Source organism: Salvelinus alpinus, chromosome 6 (genome assembly GCF_045679555.1).
Source record: "Salvelinus alpinus chromosome 6, SLU_Salpinus.1, whole genome shotgun sequence".
Lineage (NCBI taxonomy): Eukaryota > Metazoa > Chordata > Actinopteri > Salmoniformes > Salmonidae > Salvelinus > Salvelinus alpinus.
This window is the reverse complement of record NC_092091.1, coordinates 77995848-78012474: the sequence shown is the minus strand read 5'-3', so window position 1 is coordinate 78012474 and position 16627 is coordinate 77995848. Positions and strand designations below refer to the sequence as shown.

The 16627-nt window shown below is 41.3% G+C and overlaps 1 protein-coding gene and 1 long non-coding RNA gene across 6 annotated transcripts in view; both read left to right on the top strand.

Moving 5' to 3' along the window:
• LOC139579463 (receptor-type tyrosine-protein phosphatase H-like) overlaps positions 1 to 16627 on the top strand; it is a 307157-nt gene that overhangs the window by 117328 nt on the left and 173202 nt on the right. The gene's annotated exons all lie outside the window — the stretch shown is intronic.
• On the top strand, positions 10188 to 14209 carry LOC139579473 (uncharacterized). Its single transcript, XR_011675754.1, has 4 exons — positions 10188 to 10358; positions 10439 to 10606; positions 10723 to 10865; positions 11942 to 14209. It is a non-coding gene; the product is annotated as an uncharacterized lncRNA (long non-coding RNA).

The window sequence follows — 16627 nt, the reverse complement described above, 5'->3', positions numbered from 1 at the left end:
GATTGTGTTACATACAAAGACAAGTTTTGTCGCTTTTGTTCTGTTTCTAGCTTATTTCTTCACACATCAAAAGCCCTATCTTTAATCTACTTTTCCACCCATAAGGCTATAAACATTTGATTAAATGTTTAACTTCTCTGCGCTACGGATCCCTTTTACGGTGATCACTTTCCTAAACAACCGCCAGAATTGCAGGGCGCCAAATGCACAAATATTACAAAAAATATTTATAATCATGCAATCACAAGTGAAATATACCAAAACACAGTTTAGCTTGTTGTTAATCCACCTATCGTGTCAGATTTTGAAAATATATTTTACAGCGAAAGAAATCCAAGCTTTTTCAATGCTACAACAGCTAGCCCCAAATTAGCATGGTCACGAAAGTCAGAAAAGCAATAAATTAATCGCTTACCTTAGATAATCTTCGGGTGTTTGCACTCACGAGACTCCCAGTTACACAATAAATGTTCTTTTTGTTCGATAAATATTACTTTTATAACAAAAAAAACGCCATTTGGGTTGCGCGTTATGTTGAGAAAACTACAGCCTCGTTCTGGTCCTGAAAGGAAGATGAAAATTTCCAAACGTATTAGATTAAAAAATATTACTAAAAATATTTATAATCATGCAATCACAAGTGAAATATACCAAAACACAGCTTAGCTTGTTGTTAATCCACCTATCGTGTCAGATTTTGAAAATATACTTTACAGCGAAAGAAATCCAAGCTTTTGTGAGTGTAGCTTTCAATGCTACAACAGCTAGCCTTATATTAGCCTGGTTAGCTTGGTCACAAGTCAGAAAAGCAATACAATTAATCGCTTACCTGATAATCTTTGGATGTTTCCACTCACAAGACTCCCAGTTACACAACAAATGTTATTTTTGTTTGATAAATATTACTTTTATCACAAAAAAACTCAATTTGGGTTGCGCATTATGTTGAGAAAACCAAAGCCGTGTTCCGTTAGACAAATTCCAAAAAGTATCCGTAATGGTCGTAGAAACATGTCAAATGTTTTTTATAATCAATCCATCAGGTTGTTTTTAACAAACATAATCGATAATTTTTCAACCGGACCATAACCTATTCTTTAAGAGAGAAAAGGAAAATGGGGAGCCCCTCTCTCGCGCGCAGGAAACATTCAGAGGACACCTGACTACTTATGAAACATCTCGCTACTTTTTCAAAATAAAAGACTGAAATTATGTCTAAAGCCTGGTCACAGCCTGAGGAAGCCATTTGAAAAGGAATCTGGTTGATACTTCTTTAAATGGAGGAAAGACGGGCCAGGAAACACAGATAAAAAAAAAAATCACTTCCGGGTTACATTTTCTCAGGTTTTCACCAGCAGAATAAGTATTGTTATACTCACAGACAATATTTTGACAGTTTTGGAAACTTTGGAGTGTTTTCTATCCTAATCTGTAAATTATATGCATATTCTACTATCTGGGCCAGAGAAAATGTCCATTTACGTTGGGCACGTTATTTAAAATTAAAAAAAACCTAGCGTTAAGTTAAGGGAATCCATTTTCTTTAAAAAAAGAAATGGGATCAAATTTAAGGTAGAACTATGGCTATTGATGTGACCGTATTACCGCCACACCGGCTGTCATAGGTCATGACCTCAGTAAAATTCCACATGACTACTGAGTTAAGGTAATCTCCTTTTATTCACTCTGGACATGCTTTGGTAGTACCCAACTTGCAAACTACCATCAGGTCCTAATGGCTTGGTACTCAGGGCTCTATTGTCCCTGTAACCTCTCTGACGTCAATGCAATTGAAAATCACATCAAACACTTAAACAGTATCGTGGTTTTAAAACTCACCTCACTGTGATGATCAAGTTGAAGAAAGAAGTTCAATAACAGGTTGAAACTGAGTGGAAAACATAGTAGTTGTGGATGTTGTTTCAAAGCCAAACACAACGAAATGAACAGCCCTTTCTAAGGTGGTGATGAATTCAAAACACCCATGAGCATAAGAGCTTATGTATAGGCCTATATGAGCCCAAGCCCCCCCAAAATAAAACTGAATTAAAATAATGATTGTGCCGCCATATAATACATAGCCTGCACGGCAGAAAAACGTTTTAAAAAAAAATGTCAAGATCTAGATGTCTAGATCCCTTTTCACGCTCGACTCTTGGCGGCAGTAAGAAACCATCTCCATCTGCACCCCTTCAGCATAGCCTAGATTTACGTTTTTATTACTTCTAAACAAAAGAACTTTTTGGGGTTCTCATACACTCACGATTATGATTACAAAGACTGCGTCGTCATCGTCGTCCCCCTCTCCTTCTCAGTGGCTGACGTGAGTAAGACATTTAAACGTGTTAACCCTCGCAAGGCTGCTGGCCCAGACGGCATCCCTAGACGCGTCCTCAGAGCATGCGCAGACCAGCTGGCTGGTGTGTTTACAGACATATTCAATCGCTCCCTATCCCAGTCTGCTGTCCCCACATGCTTCATTGTTCCTGTACCCAAGAAGGCAAAGATAACTGAACTAAATGACTATAGCCCCGTAGCACTCACTTCTGTCATCATGAAGTGATTTGAGAGGCTAGTCAAGAATCATATCACCGCCACCCTAGATCCACTTCAGTTTGCATACCGCCCACAAATGACGCAATCGCCATCACACTGCACACTGCCCTATCCCATCTGGACAAAAAGAATACCTATGTAAGAATGCTGTTCATTGACTATAGCTCAGTCTTCAACAACATAGTACCCTTCAAACTCATCATTAAGCTTGAGACCCTGGGTCTCAACCCCGCCCTGTGCAACTGGGTCCTGGACTTCCTGATGGGCCGCCCCCAGGTGGTAAAGGTAGGAAACATCTCCACTTCGCTGACCCTCAACACTGGGACCCCACAAGTGTGCGTGCTCAGCCCTCTCCTGTACTCCCAGTTCACCCACGACTGCGTGGCCATGCACGCCTCCAACTCAATCGTCAAGTTTGCTGACGACACATCAGTAGTGTGCTTGATCACCAACAATGACGAGACAGCCTACAGGGAGGAGGCGAGGGCCCTCAGTGTGGTGTCAGGAAAATAACCTCTCACTCAAGGAAAACAGGAAAACAAAGGAGATCATCTTGGACTTCAAGAAACAACAGAGGGAGCACCCCCCTATCTACATCGTAGGGACAGTAGTGGAGAAGGTGGAAAGTTTTAAGTTCCAGGGCGTACACATCATAGACAAACTAAAATGGTCCAACCACACAGACAGTGTGGTGAAGAAGGCGCAACAGCTGAAATTCTTGAAATTCAGGAGGCTGAAGAATTTCATTCAAAACCCTGACAAACTTTTACAGGTGCACAATTGAGAGCATCCTGTCAGGCTGTATCACAGCCTGGTACAGCAACCGCACCGCCCTCAACCGCAGGGCTCTCTAGAGGGTAGCGAGGTTTGCACAACGCATCACTGGGGGCAAACTACCTGCCCTCCATGACACCTACAGCACCCGATGTCACAGGAAGGCCAAAAAGATCATCAAGGACAACAACCACCCGAGCCACTGCCTGTTCACCCCGCTATCATCCAGAAGGCGAGGTCAGTACAGGTGTATCAAAGCTGGGACCGAGAGGTTGAGAATCAGCTTCTATCTCAAGGCCATCAGACTGTTAAATAGTCATCACTAACTCAGAGAGGCTGCTGCCTACATTGAGACCCAATCACTGGACACTTTTATAAATGGATCACGAGTCACTTTAAACAATGCCACTTTAATAATGTTTACATATCTTACATTACTCATATCACATGTATACACTGTATTTTATACCATCTACTGCACCTTGCATATGCCACTCAGCCATCGCACATTCATATACTTATATGTAAATATTCTCATTCATCCCTTTAGATTTGTGTATATTAGGTAGTTGTTGGGGCCCTCCAGTCATGAGCTGCCGCTCAGTCCGGAGCTGCCTGTTTCCACGCTGCTTGGTCCGAGTTTGGTGGGTGATTCTGTCACGGTTTTCTTCCTGGGATGAAGGAGAGGACCAAAATGCAGAATAACAAATGTGAAAACCGAGACAGCCCTATCTGGTGCAGACAAAACACAGAGACAGGAAACAATCACCCACAAAATCCCAACACAAAACAAGCCTCCTATATATGATTCTCAATCAGGGACAACGATTGACAGCTGCCTCTGATTGAGAACCATATTAGGCTGGACACAGAAACAGGCAAACTAGACACACAACATAGAATTCCCACCCAGCTCACGTCCTGACCAACTCTAAACAAGCCAAACACATAAGAACTCTGGTCACGACGTTACAACATTCAGTCCACCATTCAGCAATGCTGCATTCAACCACACCGGTGATCCTTGCAGTGCAAAAAAAATGAAAAACATGTTTTAAGTATACTATTTTTACAACATCCTACAGCTACGTTGTTGTTATTTGGAGTTATTAAATACATTTTGATTCGGGTCGCAGCATTATGCACATCTGCAAGCATAGCAGCAAAGGCTGGACAAATATTATTAATCTCTGTGGTAATATGTTAAAATGCTATATACAGCATCCTATGTACAGAAGTGGACAATATAAAGGGACTGGTATTTTGTCCTAATAAAACAATGGACAGTTTGTGTTTGCATAGGCCTATAACTGCTACCCAAACATAATAGGTTATGTCTGGCCAGCAACTTCGTTGTGCAATATGGCCCGTGCGCTGATTGACTTTGACACCCATGGCCTATGTCAACGAGCGTTAGCATTCTAACTAACTGCTGCAGCATACAAAATAGTTGTTTTGGTCACAACCAAAGATAATCTTAGCAGCTGATGAATTGTTAGATTACTAATAATCTAGAAGCACAAGCATTTCGCTACACTCGCATTAACATCTGCTAACCATGTGTACCAATAAAATTTTGCTTGAACAGTCGCTAATCACACTGCATGTATTTATTCCTCTGTTCCCCCTCATGTCTTTGTGTGATATTGTTTGTGTTACGTGTCATTTGTGACGCGCCAGACTCATGTTTGTATTATTCCGTGTTGTTTCACGAGGTATGTTTATTTGTTTGAACATACTTATTGTGACTGTTTGCGCGTTTTGCACTTTTGCCAATTGGCTGGAGGTTTTGACACAGTGGCGTCCGTCTGTTGGTTTCTCCTGCCTCAATAAAGTGTGCGCCTGTTCACAACCCTCTGCTCTCCTGCACCTGACTTCGCTACTAGTACGCACACCCTTGACACTAGGACTTTGGCATGCTTCTGTACACTTTCCCTCCGCTGCACGCTGTAAATGGGACACCCGAATGCAGCACAATTGACGTTGAATTCACAGATGGGAGCGCATCAGGCTGTAATTTCATGAAGTAGATGACTCAACTGTTGACTTATTTATTCTCGCTTGTGTGACTTATTGACCTTTAGTCATAGTTTATACCCACGTGTGAATCCTTTGTCTTCTGACAACAAAGATGACATTTTCTGTAGGCTATAGCAATGACCCCTTGGAACCAGTAGAGGTGCGTGGGTAAAATCACTGGGGAAGCCAGATTAAAAAAATTTAAAAAAGATAAAGTGATTGTAATGGCTATGTGTTGTGATAATTGCGTTGTTTGCTCTATAACCTGTTAGTTCATATGCCTTGACACCGTGATCTAAAGGCCGAGACAATAAGAAGACACAGTGGCAGAATAAATTCAACCACACCTTTGTTTCATCACAAAACCGGAGAGCAACCTATGTCTGGTGAAGTCCACAAAGCACATTGCATGTATCAAACAGTTACATGACCTACAGCATCAAGCCAGTGATGTTTCCAACATTTTTGGACTACTAAACAACTATTGATTTATACCCACGAGTTATCACAAGTCAAAAATAAAACGGGAGTGGCCTCCAATATTCCAGCACCATTTCAACATCATCTAATGACCTCTGTTTAGTCTAATAGTCACAAAAAAAGGTACCAAAAAACTATTTAGTCCAATCAACATAAGCTGAATATGATGTGGCTGTCCATGGTTCTGATTTCTGTGTGTTTGCGTGCGCGTTCGTGCAAGTAGAAAAACATGTTGACTCACCTTACCTGTAGAGAAACACCAAGGCCATCCTCCTCTCTTTCATGTTGACGAAATGGTCACTCTGTCATACAGGAGAGGATTTATAATCACAACATTCTTTTCATTTATATTTATTTATCTTTGGTGTGGCGGCAACAATCTGTCAGCAGGACAACACCGTTACTAAATGAATATAGCAGAAACCCTTCATTTGTGTTACTTTACAAATCCTACTGCTGTTGTGTGACGTCTGTTTTTAGCTTATTTCTTCCCAGATCTAAAGGAATTGCAGGCTGCCTTTTCTACTTTGTCTATTATTCTACTTTTCCTCCTGTAGTATATTTCTGGAGTTAAACTGTAGCCCTGATAATAATGTATTTCCCCTTAGTACTTCCTGTTCCAGACCAGCTGACTGTTGACTCAGTGGACACCACATCAGCTGCTGTTAGCTGGAACCAGCCACCAGGATTGGACCAAACCCAACATCATTACCAGATCTCCTACCAGTGTCCAGGGACAGAACCACACATCACTACCACATCTTCACACAGCATCACTCTCTCTGACCTGCAATGTGGTACTCAGTACTCTGTCACTGTCTGCACTGTGCTGGAAAGTGGAATGCAAAGTCAACTGGTGTCAACAACCCTCACCACAAGTAAGGAATTACCCTACTTAAGTATTATGTTTGGTGTTAACTAGTTAACATTTAATAAACTTTATCAAAATGACTGAAGTAATCATAATGGATGTGTCAGTATGGGATGTAAAGGTACGTTATCTTTGACTACTATTCTACTTTTCCTCCTGTTAAAGAGGATAGAAATCCTCATTTCATGATTTAATTATTTCTATATAGTCTAAACTTTCTCACTCTGAACTTCTAACGCCAGTGGGATGGGTGTGACTTCTTGACAATGATCACAATGGATCCAACGTACAGCGCTCCTGGAGGAATTAGGATGAAGTGCCTTGTTCAAGGGTACAACATATTGTTCACCTTGTCCGCTCCGGTATTCAAACCTGCAACCTTTCGGTTTCTGGCCCAACACTGTAACCTCAAGGCTGCCTATCTCTACCTCACCCCTACCTACAGTACCCTCTGTTAATATTGAGGCTACCTGCCTCTACCTTACCCCTACCTACAGTGTCCTCTGTTAATATTGAGGCTACCTGCCTCTACCTTACCCCTACCTACAGTGTCCTCTGTTAATATTGAGACTACCTGCCTCTACCTTACCCCTACCTACAGTGTCCTCTGTTAATATTGAGTCTACCTGCCTCTACCTTACCCCTACCTACAGTACCCTCTGTTAATATTGAGACTACCTGCCTCTACCTTACCCCTACCTACAGTACCCTCTGTTAATATTGAGGCTACCTGCCTCTACCTTACCCCTACCTACAGTGTCCTCTGCAAATATTGAGGCTACCTGCCTCTATCTTACCCCTACATACAGTACCCTCTGTTAATATTGAGGCTACCTGCCTCTACCTTACCTACAGTGTCCTCTGTTAATATTGAGGCTACCTGCCTCTACCTTACCCCTACCTACAGTACCCTCTGTTAATATTGAGGCTACCTGCTTCTACCTTACCCCTACCTACAGTACCCTCTGTTAATATTGAGGCTACCTGCCTCTACCTTACCCCTACCTACAGTGTCCTCTGTTAATATTGAGGCTACCTGCCTCTACCTTACCCCTGCCTACAGTGTCCTCTGTTAATATTGAGGCTACCTGCCTCTACCTTACCCCTACCTACAGTACCCTCTGTTAATATTGAGGCTACCTGCCTCTACCTTACCCCTACCTACAGTACCCTCTGTTAATATTGAGACTACCTGCCTCTACCTTACCCCTACCTACAGTGTCCTCTGTTAATATTGAGGCTACCTGCCTCTACCTTACCCCTACCTACAGTGTTCTCTGTTAATATTGATGCTACCTGCCTCTACCTTACCCCTACCTACAGTGTTCTCTGTTAATATTGAGGCTACCTGCCTCTACCTTACCCCTACCTACAGTGTTCTCTGTTAATATTGAGGCTACCTTCCTCTACCTTACCCCTACCTACAGTGTTCTCTGTTAATATTGAGGCTACCTGCCTCTACCTTACCCCTACCTACAGTACCTTCTGTTAATATTGAGGCTACCTGCCTCTACCTTACCCCTACCTACACTACCCTCTGTTAATATTGAGGCTACCTGCCTCTACCTTACCCATACTACCCTCTGTTAATATTGAGGCTACCTGCCTCTACCTTACCCCTACCTACAGTACTCTCTGTTAATATTGAGGCTACCTGCTCTCTACCTTACCCCTACCTACAGTACTCTCTGTTAATATTGAGGCTACCTGCCTCTACCTTACCCCTACTACCCTCTGTTAATATTGAGGCTACCTGCCTCTAACTTACCCCTACCTACAGTGTCCTCTGTTAATATTGAGGCTACCTGCCTCTACCTTACCCCTACCTACAGTGTCCTCTGTTAATATTGAGGCTACCTGCCTCTATCTTACCCCTACCTACAGTACTCTCTGTTAATATTGAGGCTACCTGCCTCTACCTTACCCCTACTACCCGCTGTTAATATTGAGGCTACCTGCCTCTACCTTACCCCTACCTACAGTGTCCTCTGTTAATATTGAGGCTACCTGCCTCTACCTTACCCCTACCTACAGTGTTCTCTGTTAATATTGAGGCTACCTGCCTCTACCTTACCCCTACCTACAGTACTCTCTGTTAATATTGAGGCTACCTGCCTCTACCTTACCCCTACCTACAGTGTTCTCTGTTAATATTGAGGCTACCTGCCTCTATCTTACCCCTACCTACAGTGTCCTCTGTTAATATTGAGGCTACCTGCCTCTACCTTACCCCTACCTACAGTACCCTCTGTTAATATTGAGGCTACCTGCCTCTACCTTACCCCTACTACCCTCTGTTAATATTGAGGCTACCTGCCTCTACCTTACCCCTACCTACAGTGTTCTCTGTTAATATTGAGGCTACCTGCCTCTACCTTACCCCTACCTACAGTGTTCTCTGTTAATATTGAGGCTACCTGCCTCTACCTTACCCCTACCTACAGTACTCTCTGTTAATATTGAGGCTACCTGCCTCTACCTTACCCCTACCTACAGTACTCTCTGTTAATATTGAGGCTACCTGCCTCTACCTTACCCCTACCTACAGTACCCTCTGTTAATATTGAGGCTACCTGCTTCTACCCCTACATACAGTACCCTCTGTTCATATTGAGGCTACCTGCCTCTACCTTACCCCTACCTACAGTGTCCTCTGTTAATATTGAGGCTACCTGCCTCTACCTTACCCCTACCTACAGTGTTCTCTGTTAATATTGAGGCTACCTGCCTCTACCTTACCCCTACCTACAGTGTTCTCTGTTAATATTGAGGCTACCTGCCTCTACCTTACCCCTACCTACAGTGTCCTCTGTTAATATTGAGGCTACCTGCCTCTACCTTACCCCTACCTACAGTACCCTCTGTTAATATTGAGGCTACCTGCCTCTACCTTACCCCTACCTACAGTGTTCTCTGTTAATATTGAGGCTACCTGCCTCTACCTTACCCCTACCTACAGTGTCCTCTGTTAATATTGAGGCTACCTGCCTCAACCTTACCCCTACCTACAGTACCCTCTGTTAATATTGAGGCTACCTGCCTCTACCTTACCCCTACTACCCTCTGTTAATATTGAGGCTACCTGCCTCTACCTTACCCCTACCTACAGTACGCTCTGTTAATATTGAGGCTACCTGCCTCTACCTTACCCCTACCTACAGTACCCTCTGTTAATAGTGATACTACCTGCCTCTACCTTACCCCTACATACAGTACCCTCTGTTAATATTGAGGCTACCTGCCTCTACCTTACCCCTACCTACAGTACTCTCTGTTAATATTGAGGCTTCCTGCCTCTACCGTACCCCTACCTACAGTACTCTCTGTTAATATTGAGGAAACTCAAATTAACTTTGAGCGCTTTAATTTAATTTTTACATTGCAAACAGTAACAATTATTTTTCACGCCAAGAAAGGTAGCAGATCCAGACAAATAGGTTCTGAAATCCATCAGTCCAAAACTGAGAGGTGCTGTTCCTGTTCCCGCAGGATCAGGATCAAATTAAACACTGATGATACAGTAAAACACATTACCACACTACCAAAGATCTGACTTTAATAACTTGTGATTCAGTACATTTTCAGTGGTGGGAGAGACCCTCCAGAGTTGCTGCAGTGTTTGTTCTACTGGCTGTCATCATAGGCCTGTTGAATTCCTGTAAGTGAAAAAATAAATTAAAATAATTGTAGTCAATGTTTTGACTGTTACACATTTTTATTGACTTTTCCCTCTTACAGTTGCAGAGAGAGACCAGCTACAGAATAGTCTAAATAACAGGACCACTGAGAGAGACCAGTTGCAGAATATTCTAAATACCAGGACCACTGAGAGAGACCAGTTACAGAATATTCTAAATACTAGGACCACTGAGAGAGACCAGTTACAGACCAGGCTTAGGTTCTATGGTGAGTGCAGTCTTTAATTTTCTTAATTTAGAAGTATCATGTTATTTCATACTTAGAAGAGATGTAACATATTTGTAGATGTTTAAATGTCTGCTGTTCTGTTGCGTTGATCTCAGAGAAACCCTGTCTGGATGGATGGTGGAAGTTTGGCAACAGCTGTTACTATGTCTCCTCCACGATGGACACAGGCAGGGTTGGTCAGGAGGAGTGCAGTGCAATGGATGGAGAGTTGGTTATTATAAACAGCAGAGAAGAACAGGTAATAGATAATACATTAGTAATACTATAATACTACTGTTTCATTATTATTCTTATTATCTACAATTACCTTCACATTTAAGTCATTTAGCAGACGCTCTTATCCAGAGCGACTTACAAGTTGGTGCATTCACCTTATGATATCCAGTGGAACAACCACTTTACAATAGTGCATCTAATCTACTTCTCTGACTAGTATTCAACACGTGTAACCAATTGTATCACCAATGTTCATGTCACTGTCAATTTATAAAATATAAAATATACTTCCTGTCAGAAAAGCAGGTGTGCTTGAGATGATATCTCTAATCATACTACAGTATAGTAGCTGAGGCTGCAACTTGATCTCATAGTTTCACTTCGAAATTCAACCTAATCTGGATGAAAATCTATTTTTGACGCATTCATTCTGTGTGGTAACAGGGTTAATTATGTATGGTTACAGGGTTAATTCTGTGTTGTTAGAGGGTTAAATCTGTTAACTCGAAATGACACAACGATAAGGTTCCAGTTTAACAAAGTTTACTATATCGTATGAACACACTACAAGGTAGCCATTCCACTCTAGGCTAGGTCCATCAACCACAAGACTCCCTGCGCAGGCACACTCTTGACTGAGTGATAGCCCCGTAATAACAGAAATATAGGGATACTTAAAACATGAATTTAACAAATTCTTAGTGGTTACAGGGTTGAAACAGATACAACTCAAATGGTTATGTTAAGGTTAGCGCTATGGGCTGTTCCCATCAAGTACTCTCCCTGCTTGCTAGAGCACTGTGAACTGCTGTGGTCTGAGCACGCTTCCCCTCGAGCATCATGAATTTGCACCAGCGCTCGGCAACATGGTTTTAAAAAATTGTGACCACCGAGGAAGGAATGTATGGAAGTACTCAGGACCTTTTTCAAACATTCCCTTGTAGAAATCCCCTTGTATTTCTAGTGACCAGGCTGAGTACATTATACTACTACTACTACTATTAGGCTACTACTACTATTATTATAAAATGTAAAAGTGTTTCTCTGCTGTGGAGATTAAATGATGGCCATTGTTTTTCTTCTAAAATTCTATTATAGATATTTATCCATGGATTTAAGAAGAATGTCTGGATTGGTAAATATAAAGAAGATGGAATCTGGGAGTGGGTTGGCAAAACACCATTTAAACCTACGTGAGTGAAGTGGTTCTGGAGGACTTTTACACTTTTCTGTTGTGATAAATTACTTTTTACAGTCTGATAATCTCGTCCTCAGCCAGCTCTCTCTCTCTCCCTCTCTGTAGAATGGTAACAACTGAGCCTGGGGACTAGGTTAACTGTCTGATTCTCTATGTAGAATGGTAACAACTGACCCTGGGGACTAGGTTAACTGTCTGATTCTCTATGTTGTATTGGATGATTTTCTACTCTGATTCTCTGTGTTGTTTATAGGTATTGGATGGAAGGGGAACCTAATAACTTGAATGATGAGGCGGCTTGTGTTGAGATCCCACAGACGGCATCAGACCCATTGAAGAGTTGGAAGGTTGCACCATGTGCTACTCCAAAACACTGGGTGTGTGAAAAACCGTTCACACTGTAGTCTAATTATAATAGCTAATGTAACCCCATATCTTATGGAGTTGAACTGGTTTTCACTGTGTTAGGTTGAACCTGTTTTTGTTTCAATGTGTAACTACATTGAAGGAATGCACAACAGAACATGGTTTCTCATGGGTTTTTCAAGGTTTCTCATGTCTTATTCAGTTCTGGTTTTTCTTTGTTCCTTTTGTAAATGAGAAATGAGGTGTCACCATTAGATTATTTTTCTAGTCACGTTTTTTTAACTCGTTTTTTTTTCTTTTTATGAAGTATTTTTCATTAAATCGATTTTATTCACAACTAAAGTTTTTTGTTGCTAAGAATTCCACGGCACGGTTAGCCTTTACGGCTGGGACTGCAAGTTTGTGTTCCATTTTTTTGCGTGGATTCCGCGAGTGCTAGCTGGCTGTACTACAGACACCTGTCGTCGTCGTGGAACAGACTCATTGTTATCTTTTCGTAAAACAACTGGTTGCAGTATAGAGCCAATCTGGATACCAAGGAGATCCTGAAGGAAATCGACGAATTTCAACAGCTTTACGCTATGGAGGAACAACATACTCCTTCGTGGAAAGATCCGACCACCTCACAAAATAACTTTAACCCGACAAAAAAAAGAAAAACAGATTAATCTACAGACACGGACGATTTACTTACCATTGAGGTAGAGGCTAGTGCTCTGGCTGGAATCCATGCAACAATGGAAAAGTTGTGTGAGGAGGCAGCAGGGCTGAGGGGGAGTTTGGAGTTCAGCCAGAGTGAAATTCTCAAGTTCCAAAGAGAAAACAAGACACTCACAGCCAAGGTAAAAATACACGATTCCAACATGGATTGTCTACTCAGGGAAAACAGGGTGATGAAGAAGTCGCTACTAAACACAAAGTCGTAGCATGTGTGAAAATATTTTTTTTTCTGGTATTCCTGAGGACGCATCCAATAATCCAGAGAATCGCAATCAGAGAATTCATGCAATCCGCCTTGAAACTTCCTATAGAGACTGTAAACAAGGTTGCTTTCCACTGAGTACACAGACTTGGAGCTCTGAGCGGCAAGACCAAGGGTCCCCGACCGATCATCGCAAAATTTGAACACTACCAACAAAAGGAGCTGATCAAAAGCAGAGGAAGGGAGCTTAAAGGGACCAAATTCGGGCTCAATGTCCAATTTGCAAAGGAGATAAAGGAACGTCGTAAGAGACTGTATCCGGTACAAAGACAACAAAGGAAGGATAGTAGGCATACCTTTGTCAATGTGGACAAACTCTTTATAGATGTACAGCTATTCCGAGACAGCTCCATGGCTGTACTAAATTCTACAGGGACTTCAGGTAACATAAAAGAAGGTATGGGAACTGTTTAAAATATCTGAACATTATAAAGTGGATATGAACACACACGTACTCAACTACATGCTTGCTTACACGTACGGACTTATACACACACACACACGTGATCTCGCTCTCTTCTCTCACTCTCTCTTTCTCTCTTTTCTCTTCTCCCCCTCTCTCTATTGTCGAACTTTTTTATAATTGAATGTGTTTGTTTGTCTATTTGTCTACAAGTTTAAATATGTTTACAACAAGCAAGGGAAAGATATCAGAATAGGGGCATTGGGGAATAATAACATATTGTACGGATACATTTGTACTGAAGTGAAGCCTTCTCTAGAGTAATGCAAGGTCTCTTTCATGATCATGTGAAACGTCAATTGCTATGGAAATGCTGGGATGTGTTTTTCAATGATATTAAAGGTAATTATGATGCAACTATGATGGTGATATGGATTACAATTATGAATATTAAGGCTATACGCACTACATGTTACACACATAGACACTCAAACATGCAAATTGGCAGAGTTATTATTTATTTGGACATCACACATTATAGTCTTACTCTTATACAGACATCGTACACACTCTCATTAAATCACATCCAATATCATGCACATCAACCTACTCAGATTTGTTACACACATTATTTGTCTCAATTTTCTAACATCTGTGGCATTGGCTCACAGGAAACAGGCAAGGGAATAAAACAAATATTGCTAGAACCTATTTCTTGAATTCTAAATATCAGACATTTGAAAGCTCTAGTTTTGAACTTCATAATACGTCTGATGGCAGTAACTTTACAAGCACTAATTAAGGTCAATTTAGCCTGAGAATAGTATCTAGTTATGGTAAGGGGTGAAATAAGTATAGCTAGTAATAATTGTAACAGTTTGGCAGATCATAGAAAAAGATCAGTCTTTACATGACTAAAAGAAAAGGAATATAACATATACTGTTTACAGGAAACTCACTCTACATCCTTAGATGAAGTTGCGTGGAAAAAGGAATGGGGTGGTGAAATAATTGTATTTATTATTTTATTTATTTTACCCCCTTTTTTCTCCCCAATTTTGTGGTATCCAATTGGTAGTAGTTACAGTCTTGTCTCATCGCTGCAACTCCCGTACGGACTCGGGAGAGGCAAAGGTCGAGAGCCATGCGTCCTCCGAAACACAACCCAACCAAGCCGCATTGCTTCTTGACACAATGCACATCCAACCCGGAAGCCAGCTGCACCAATGTGTCGGAGGAAACACCGTACACCTGGCGACCTGGTTAGCGTGCACTGCGCCCGGCCCGCCACAGGAGTCGCTAGTGCGAGATGAGACAAGGATATCCCTGCCGGCCAAACCCTCCCTAACCCGGACGACGCTGCGCCAATTGTGCGCCGCCCCATGGTCCTCCAGGTCGCAGCCGGCTGCAACAGATCCTGGGCTCGAACCCAGAATCTCTGGTGGCACAGCTAGCACTGCAATGCAGTGCCTTAGACCACGTGAAATCATTTTCTGTCATGGACAAAGGAACTCAAAGGGTGTGATGATATTAATTAACAAAAATGTTAGTCTGAATGTGCAAATAATCAGGAATGATTCGCAAGGAAGGTGGATCCTTTTGAATATGAAAGTGGACGAAAAAGAGACTTGGCTCATTAATCTATATGGTCCAAATCAGGATGGTCCACACTTCGAAAACATTTATACCAATTTATTGAATTTACAGGCAACAAATGATCTAATCATTATGGTAGGAGACTATAACACAGTGTTAAGTACCTTAATGGACCGTAAAGGTAATCATTCTATAAACTATCATCACCGTGCCCTTAAGGAAATCACAAATATTATGGACACATTAGAAATAGTGGATATTTGGAGACTAAACAACCCTGACCTAGTGAGATATACATGGAGGAGACTTAATCAAGCTAGTTGTCTTGACTACTTTCTTGTCTCTTTCTCTCTTGCATCAAAGGTTTAAAAAGTTTTAATAGGAGACAGAATGCGATCGGATCATCATCTAATTGGCATTCACACAACTCTTATAGGTTTTCCACGTGGACGGGGATATTGGAAATTTAATCCAAGTTTACCGGAGGACAACTTATTTTTAACTAAGACAAAATAATTTATAACAGAATTTTTCCAGTATAATATAGGTTCAGCAAATCCCCTTATTGTTTGGGATACCTTTAAATGTACCTTCAGGGGTCATTCAATTCAATAATCATCAATAATAAAAAAGCATTTTCTGGCTAAAGAAACAACACTAACAAGGGAAATCCATTAACTAATAGTACAGGTAGATGGCAATAAAAACGATACTACAGAGATACCAAAAAAGTTACAGGAAAAACAAATATAACTTATTCAAGAACGATCTAATGTAATCTATTACAAAAATTTAAAATGCACAAAATTCTTCCTGAATCTTCAATACAGGAACGCTAGCAAAAAGAATTTGCAGAAACTTGTTATTGAAGACGGAGTCATTTATGATTCCCCGAATTATATTTTAAAAGAGGAAGCTAATTATTTTAGGCAGATGTTCTCTTTTCCGTCTCATCCTCTCCCACTGAATGAAGATTAAGGTAAGGAATTCTTTCCAAAAACTATAAAAAATTGAAAATTAACAAATATACAGAAAGATCAGTGCGAAGGCCAAATTACAGAGGAATAACTTTTTGAGGCTATTAAATCCTTTCGGTCTGGAAAAACCCCAGGGCTTGATGGCATACCGGTAGAGGTATATCAAGTATTTTTTGATATACTAAAAGCTCCATTGTTAGATTGTTTTAACTTCTCCTATAGAAATGGTAGTCTGTCAAGTACTCAGCAGGAAGGTCTGATA